We start from the raw sequence: 9,968 nt of genomic DNA, 5'->3' as shown, positions 1-9,968 counted from the left end.
CAGCTACAAAGAAAGAACAAAAGCAATCATGGAAGGAAGAAAAAAAATCCTCTTTATTATAACAGGATGGCTATAAATCCTCGCTTCTGGTCTCTTTTCAGCAGGATTTCTATGAGATTGTCATTCGACCCAGGAAGTCACCTATTTCACTTATGTAGTGGATTGATTGCTCTTACATGGAGAGTCTTGACAATCATGATTTCAATAAAGTCATTGCTGCTTGTGCACACCACAACATGAAGATAATCATGGCATTTGAGTATTCGTGGTGCAATGAGACTATTTGTCAGTTCTATGCTACCTTATATGTGGATACAGATGCTGCAAGGACCATGCATTGGATGACAAATGGGACTTGGTGCAAGGTGAAGTACATACACTTTGCTAAATGCTTGGGTTTCACCTCCAGTGATCTGCAAAACAAAAAGAGGATCCATGACAAGCCAGTCATCACTACTTTTGACATGGAGTACATATATGATCTAAACAAACCTTATAAGCTAGGTAAAACCACTAGACTCCTTCCTCTGTACTTCTACTTCAACATGCTATTTAGAAAGTACCTAGCTCCCAAGGATGGAGATTCTAGCAATATCAATTACTATACAAGAAATCTTTTGCATCAGATGAAGGAAAATCAAAGGATATTTGGGAGGAAATAAGGCTCATATCCATTGATCCAAAGAGAGGATGTGGATATGCTCCTTATATTATGTGCATGATTGAGAAAGTGACCAAGTTGACCTTCCATAAAGAAATGAGGCATACTGGCTTGCAGATTCGCCTCATTAAGGAAAGAAGGTCTAAAACAAGTGCTACTCCTTCAAGTTAGGATAGTCCGCCTCAGTCAGGCCAATCATCATCTACCTGGAATGTCCTAAAAGCTATCTTTTGCATGTGTAAGAATACCTCTCAGCATGTTCAGAAAGAGAGAGTTGCAAGGAAGAAGCTGACTTTTAGAGTAAAGGAGATTCACAGGCATCTAAACATCCAGCCTCCATGTTCTCCAAATGATTCTGTAGTGGAATCAAGTAATGAAGAGAGGTGACATCGTGGTCTCCAGTGCATCCCAGTCTGGATGAGTTCCAAGTGCACCGCCACAGCGCCGGTCACCTCCTGAGAAGGCAGCTTCACTGCCTTCTCCTCCTCTAGAGAAGCCAGCTTCACCGCATTCTCCTTCGCATCCGACAGCCTCGCTTCCAGATCCAATACCGTCTCCCCTAGAGAGCCCAAAAAAGAAGAAGGAAAAGGAGGTCGAGAAGAAAGACTCTAAGAAGCACCTGCCAGAGATGTCGAAGGCCATTATACCGGCGAAGTCGAAGTCCATTGTACCGATGAAGAAGTCCACGGACATTGCATCAGTGTGGACTCAGGCCAACACGAAATTCAAATATGGGAAGCCCTTGATGACGGTAGATGAGCTAGCAAGGGCAGGAAAAGCATGTATCGACCTGCATAATTATTACTTACAGGCTTGTAGGGACAACAATGATCAGTCCATAGTCGCACAGTACAAACGATGACACTTCTTAAGTGATCAAGACGGCTACTTCATTGTGTGTTTCAATGACTTATACAACCTCTTCAACCTTGATGGCCTAGATATATCGTTATTATGGGTCTTCACATTGTAAGTCCCTTGATATTGGATATTCATTAATTAATACCATTAAGACTTGAATCTAACTGTGTCCTTATCTGTAGACACTTGATGAAAGAAACAAGGAAGAACAAGGATCGCGTTGCATTTCTTGACTCTGAGGCCATTACAATATCGGTCATCCAACATCGCTCCAACTACGCTGCAAATCATGTTGCCAGGGCAATGCAACAATACTCAAAAGTGAAGTACATGATAGGCGCCCACAACACCGGTGGCCATTGGATCTTACTTAACATTTGCCTCGAGTGAGACTTGGTGTTCTACGTCGACTCGTCAAGACCAACATCTGCAAAAAGCAAACTTAGATCGCGTGATTATAGCATTGTAAAACAACTCCTTGACACGTAAGTTCTACCTATTTTAGTTCACATATTAAACTTTTCTAACATTCAAAGGCTCCATAATCGATCCCTCTTTATGCAGGGCTTTCAACAAGTACCTTCAAGCACAACCTGACTACGACGCAAAAGCCGGTCGTAGGCTGACACACAAGACTGGGTACACAGTAAGTGCTACCAAACAAAATACCAAATATTCTTTGTTGCTGTTTTTTTTCTCTTTTCATCTAACAGTAAAGTTTCTTTTCAGCAGTGCCACCAACAACCATCGGGTAACACCTGTGGATTCTATGTTGCGTGGAACATGCTCATCACGCTCCGAGCAAAGAATATCAAATCCCCCAATGTAAGTTTAATACATGATTATCATAACTAATTTCGGTAATTAGTTTAATTCCATGATAACATGACATTGGTTACGAGTTAAATTATGCAGCAATACAAGTGTATGTTACTCGACGCCGGTGCACTCCCGAATATTCAACGATGAATCGCTGAGTTCATGGTGTCTAACATTATTAGCCCACAGGGTGAGTTCCACTACAGAAGCCTTAAGTTGTGAAGTCTTAAGTAATTATGAGTTGATCGGAACTTTGTAACATTGGTGATTCTATAATGAATACATTTGAACTTTGTAATATTTGTAATTCTGTGATGAAGCGAGTTCTCCTATAAGTGTGTTTGTCAATATGTATTTAGATGCGTTGCTATTATTTGCAGGGAAAAGACAGCTGTCAAATCCTAGCTATGTTCTAAGATGCAGCCAGGAAATAGCTTATTCTTACCGAGCAAGAGAAACATAAGTGATGGGCAAAATATCTTCCAATCACTTTTGTTCTTTATAAGTGACGGGTAACCTACTTATAAGTGACGGGTAACTAATCACTTATGTCGTTCTCCCGGTATATGGGTGAAAGCTATAAGTGACGGGTAACATAGCTACCCATCACTTATAAAGAACATAAGTAACGGGTAACCTAGTTACCCGTCACTTATTATACATATAACTGACGAGTAAAGAGCTCACCCGTCACCTATAATTTTCTCCCCAGCACATGGGAGACAGTCATAGGTGACGGCTAATAGTTAATACACGTCACCTTTGTTTATCACTGGTGATGGGTACGGAACCGTCACCAATGACTAGTCATCAGTAACGCGTTCGGGTGATAGGTACAGTACCCGTCACCTATAAATGTTATCATCCGTCACCCATATCTATTTTTCGAGGAACATGATCGTTGCGACTTGGCCTGTTATTGTCACTACGTTCTTTCTTGATTACATCAACATGTAACATGCACATTCGTCCAGCCACATGCTATGATCTTTCTCTATTCGAAATGTGGAATTACACACTTCTGTAAAATCCGAAGAACGCGTAACAATACCAACCACTACCACAACCGTCACGAAAGACCCAAAAACCGACTGGAATGCTATTTTATGGTAATGAACGTAGAGAAATGTCCAAATTTCGAAGGGTGGCAGCTGTTCACACTGAAGGCCTAAAAACATAAGCTAAACCATTTTTGTTTGCAGTCCAAAAATGTGTGGTCTAAGGACGGCTACACGAGCACACTCGGTTTAAAACAAAATCAACTCGAAACCGAAGTGGTTTCCAAGCTATTGGGAGAATGGTACCAAATTGACTCCTCTTGATTTCGGTCGACCTCAGTCAACCCCAAAGATAAGAAATGATAGTTGATGCTAGCACTTTTGTTAGGCTCCTTTGGTCGACCTCTAGGAAGTCGAAGATCACTGAAAAAGTCGATGAGGCCTGAAGGTTCAGCCGATGCGGAGTGAGAGCCCAAAGGAACGAAGCCCGCATCGGAGCTCGAAAGAACGAAGCTTGAAGAAGATTCGAAAGTACGCTTAGCTTTCGAATGCCAGAGGGTAGCTACGACCACGGTGTTGAAGACCGGACATATCAAAGGTCTTACCGATTGAAGATAGTCATAAGTACATAAATGTAAAATCCAATGTTTGTAAGTACAAGGACCGTTATACCATGAGAATTAATATCCTGACAGACATGGCATAAATGTAATGTAGACCTGTGTGATTGAAGTGTAACTATAAATACCTCATCCCTTTTGTGTAATAGGATAATGAATTTTAGTTCCATCGTATACTCATCTATTGTGTTGTAATCCTGACAACACAAGCTAACTTAAATAAGAACGATAAAAGTTGAACTAATTGATAATAGAGACACATCATCCGCCGTGGCGTGGCGCTAGAGCATGGGCTATATGCGGGGACAGCTAGATGCCAAGCCAACGAGGGCAGCTATATGCGTTTACCCAAACTTGTATCACATGATTTTTTATCAAGATGGGACAGATATTCCATTAAAACGAAGGTCCTGCTAAATCGTTGTCAACCAAAACTTGGATACATTCCGGTAGTGCTCAATAAGAACTCAGCTTCTGCAGGACACGTGCACATGGACGCTGCTAAACAATGCACAATCTTATTACAAAACTAGATCTAGCCAAATAGGTCGTCTGGCACTGCACGGCCGGGGCCCTATTAGGCACAGGCCATTTAGGTACGATCCGGATGGCTTGGCTAACTAACCGTGTAATATCGTGCAGATCTGTGTACCAGAGGTGCAGCCTATGGCATGGCCTGTGAAGCACAGTGTCGGGTTAGGTCGGTTTGAGCATGCCCACGACACGCCATGTCGTGTCGGGCGTGGGGGCGTGGCGAGGTGGCGGCATGAGGGCAGTGTGGTGGGGCCGAGGCAGGGCGACACGAAGGGGATGGGGCTACACGATGGGGCGGCAGGGGTGGTAGGGGCACGACGGGGCGGGGGCAGCGCACGGGAGATAGCGGGGTTGGGCCGTGCCAGTATGACGTACCGTGGAGTCAGCCTAGACATGGTCCGGCAAGGCGTGATGTGCCTAGGCCATGCCTCCAGTAATGGGCCTCAGGCTGACCCAGTAAACACGGCCCAATTAATCAGCACTTAATACAATCTCTCAGAGTATATTGAATACTATAACTAAGAAAATGTGATTGCATTAGACTCTTTACTTCCTACTAGTAACCATGCATGTGCGATATGCACCAGCAATTTTTTACATCTACAGTTCTAATATGATTTTAGGATATCAAGAATAAAAATAAACAATACAATAAGTAATGTAGTGTTAAATAGATAGTCACGTGCAAATACAATATCACAACTAATTTATCTTTCGGAACATCTAATGTCTAATGCACTTAACAATTTTCCGTACACGGGAGGGATATCGTCTTTACATTCATTCCCGTTTTAATCCAGTAGGTCTACCAAATTGATTCCCCAGTTGATAGCTATCTTGCATGTGCATTGCATGTCAATAACAAGAATAGTAATTGGACACGGATCATCACCAATTGTACACCATGGTACAATGGAGAAGACTTACTATATGAATTGTTGGTTCTAGTATTTCTCCATTCCATACACGCATGAACTCGACAGCGAAGAAACTAGAAGTATTCCTACAAAACATTAATTGTTGCATTTGCACTTCATAAACGAATCAGTTATAGTGAAGTTAGAAGCAAGTTACCGATCATGAAACCTCCATAGCAAGCCGAAAGTTCTTGGCAATCTTTTTATGTTTGGGCTTATAGTTTATATAAAATGGAACTTTGAACCATACTGGCATAGGAGAGAGTCTAGTACAAATATAGTTCTATTATCTATGTCCAGTGCGAACAGAATATAGCCACCGAAGAGAGCATGTGGCAAGAGAATCTGCACAAGGTATGTGTTAGAAAAGCGTAAACAACGACATTGACTAACAAGCGATAGAATCTTAACAACTTGCATATAGTGATATGGTAGTCTATCCCAGACCAGCTATCAAATGTTCTCGCCAAGCGTTGAATGTCAAGATTTCCATGGAACAATAACAATCTATAGAAATCAAATACCATCTGGGATAATAAATAGAAAGTTTAGAAACATGAACCAAAGAGTTTATATGTGAATGTAAGACTTACACAAAATTATAGATCCATATAGGGAACATGTGTATCACTCAACAGATGGATCTCGTCACAAGCGAGCATCCGTATGCTCATGTTGAAGCGATCGTGGTCCACTGGTTTATAAACATCCAATGTTTCATGAAGTTTTTTGAGGCTTAAACTAATATGGTATGGATTAGAGCTTTGCACCCATTTTTTACTATAAATATAAATATCTTGTATTCGGTATTACAACGCATAAGAATAATCTTGGAGTAGTTGTGAGGTCTTTGCAACCCATTGACAAGCCTAATCAATCAAACACACATATCTCACATTTCTACGTGTGAGAACAATAAGATACCAGTGGCATTCTTTGATGTTAATCAGAATAAAGACCTAAAGCAAAGTTTTTTTTAAGTATAAGTATTAGACACACATATATTAATAAATAATTCATAAATAAAGGGTTACTTGTTACAATGTCTTGATTGAGATAATTATCCACCCTTTTTTTTATGATGTCACTATTAGGATTTATCTCATCCACTCCAATCTCACCATCCCATTTTATAATGCTTGAAATATAAGTATTCTCTAGGAAAACCTTTGCACCACCCTTATACTGGAGATGATCTTCCTCCTAATTAAGTGGATGTATGAACTTATGACCTGTTACATTTTTAAAATTATGCAAATTTAGATTATAGTGTATGTTTATCTGTAGCTACTTCACATATATGTACTTATGTCCCCATTCAAAATTCCTTTTGATCTAAAAGGCACTCAAAATTGTCCCTATCTATGTAAGCATCACCGATTTACACAAGTATTTTCGTTCAAGGTGCAGATTTGATTGATTCAACAATTGCAATTTCGTAATTGGTACAAACATAATCTGCAATAAAAGATGCATAAGGAATTGATGTATGAAAAGAAAAGAGACACTGAAACTCATTGGGAATAAGTACCTTGCGAGACAACTATGATTGTGTGGGCTTTCTTTAGTTTGTTGTATTGTAACAACATCTGTGACATACTGAATCTACAAAAGAGAAATAATGGTTGAAGTGTAAAAATGAGAAATATATGCGATATGTAACTCAAAAGCTCCATAGCTATGTATTGAAATATAATATGTTAAATGAGTTTAACATGCAGCCCTGATGTATAGAGAAAAGCTTGATCTATATCTATCTAAGCATGCATGATAGTGCATGATTTAGCTATCTTGCCAAACTGAAAGTTAGCAATAAAAGTTCCCAATACATATTGATCACAAATCTAAGTTGTGACAAAGATATTAAGTGAACAAACTTTATTGAAGTAAACAAAATAAATTGGCCAAAATGGCTACCAAAATAATGTAAAAAGGGAGAATATTGGTTACGAGCTAAAAGACATGGAGTTAAGCTCAACCGATAGAGGAACAGGCATAGATAGATTACCCCCGCCTAACCGTGAAGGTTGCATTGTTTAGGACCTCATAGCGCCCTCATTGCCTAATAATCATAACGAGAGCTTTCTCCACACCATCCGTCTAAGTTATAGTTGTACGTGTAGGTCATCAAATCAGAATCATATTTGTGCTTGAGATGGAGTCCCTAACAAAACAAATGAATTTAAGCAAGTAATTTATATTACCAAATATATTATCTCAATATTGGAAGGAAATAGAAACAGAAAACAAAGAAAATATATTTGTACGCGATATGGGGTCCATGGAGATTGAATGAAAGGTTGCAGCTTCAATGGCCTAATATGTGTGGAAAGATAAAAATATAAGGAAAATGATAAAATCACTCAATATGACTATTTTTTTAGCTTCCCTCAAATATCTCAATATTGGAAGGAAATAAAAAAAAGAAAATATATTTATAAGCGATATATGGGGTCTATAGAGATTGAGTGAAAGGTTGTACCTTCAGTGGCCTAGTGTGTTTGGAAAGAGAAAAATATACGAAAAGAGGATAAAATCGCTCAGTATTATCATTTTTTGTCTTCCCTCAAATTTAATTTTTTTTTTGCCAAATACTACCTAGGACGAAGGCAAATGGAGATCAAAATATTATCAGCGTGGCAGAAGGGTTTACTATTTTGCACATGTGTCATTGTAAAAATATGGGGACAAAAATAATAATTAGGACGAAAGGGCAAGGTCGAAGGTCAACACAAGATTGATACCCTTCTCCTCGATGCAGTGAGGGCCCATCCAATTCTTGTTCTTCCTCGCTTCTTCCATCTCTGCCATGCATGAGCATTAAACTAATCAGTATATTATAAAAATATTTGGTACTGAGGTTTGTGTACAATAAACAATGTGGATGTAGGAATGATCAGGGGATGTTGAGTGATTTGCGTATAATAAATAACTAATCAGTATAATAGAAAATGTTGGGCGATTTGTGTATAATAAATAACTAATCAATATAATAGAAAATGTTGGGCACAATTCATCTCTTGTTCTATTTCCAAATTTATGATCGTCCCAATGTGCAATCCTTTATCTATTCAAGCTACAAAATCACGCATCCTTCGTAAGGATATAAGTACCAGATGTCTACAATTTTCTTCCAAAATTAAGTATTAGTGCGATCAACTATAATTGTACAAAGCATGTTTAAGAAATAAATCTTCTAAATTATACGTGGACAATGAAGGAACTAATCTGGCTAGTTTCCAGCAGGCCCGAGGACTTCTATTTCATTGTCAGGGCAGGGATAGTTAGTTAGTATTGCTTGTGTTTGGACCTTCAACTTTTTAATCTCAGGAGTTTGATAGGTGATAGCAAATTTGAGGCAGTCATACCCCCACAACGTCCTCCAGTATGCCGTACCTAATGTCTAAAAATGGTGTTAGGTTGTTTAATGAGGCTCATGTAACACATACAATAAAAAACATGATATATTATATCTAACACAATAATGTGAGTACTTTTGATGGACGGTAGCAGTGGATATCGCTTAGATCTCATGAAAGTAATGCAGGTGTTATCAGACTCAATCGGTCAACCTAAATATTTTTGCTATGATCTGGTGGCAACGGCACCCGTAAGTACTTAAAGGGTGTTCAACTTATACTTATACACCCCGTAAGTACTTAAAGGGTGTTCAACTTATACTTATACACCACCTGGTCGACCATAACTTTGGTGGCTAGGAGAAATGTGGACACCACCTGCTATGATTAGGTTGTAATCTTCATCATCCGAGCTAGTGAAGACACGCAGGAAGGCAAGACGACTAAAAAAAGAGATAAGTATCTTTATATAGAAACCAAATAAAATGTGCAAGATTCAAAGTCAATAAATATACTTGTTGTCTTTTTAGTGTGATCTCCCTAATCCCTTGATGGTAAAATGTGTCATGGTTTAGAGGGCCAACATGGGCAACTACAGCTACCACGTCGACTAATGAACCATGGGGCTGCCTCAAAGCATCATCCAGTGACAAAAGAGCAGCAAATGAAATCATTTGGGTATGCTGACTAATAAGACAAAAAATGAACCATAAATATGACATTGAATTACCAAGAATAAAAAAAAATCAGAATTAGAATTATAAGAAATGGGTCTCAATTTTTTATTGTCACAAAGACGATGTTTTTTCATTAATTTCACATTCACCACTTTAGCTGTTAAACTAAAGATTGATGGTTTAAAGGGAACATATTATGCATGAGCGAAAGGAACTGTGTAGGATAAGAAATGGGCAACAAGTGAAACCAGAGGCATTGATAGATGCATGAAAATAAGATGAGAGGAGCAAACATGGTCTGTGAAAAGAACTAAAATCAAGAAAAAGATGAGCCGTGGAAACTTACAGAAAAAGAGCGAGGAGGACAAAAGAATGTTCTCTTTGTCGATAACAAGTTCAAAAATTATGCTTTGTAAATGGTAATACAAGCAATTTGCAGACATATTATATCAACAAACAAGAGAAAGTTGTATAATAAATCTAAGATTAGTCCCATCATAGAAGTCTAAACCTAGTAAAGTT

Source organism: Phragmites australis, chromosome 2 (genome assembly GCF_958298935.1).
Source record: "Phragmites australis chromosome 2, lpPhrAust1.1, whole genome shotgun sequence".
Classification (NCBI taxonomy): domain Eukaryota; kingdom Viridiplantae; phylum Streptophyta; class Magnoliopsida; order Poales; family Poaceae; genus Phragmites; species Phragmites australis.
Note: the sequence above shows the minus strand (reverse complement) of the source record.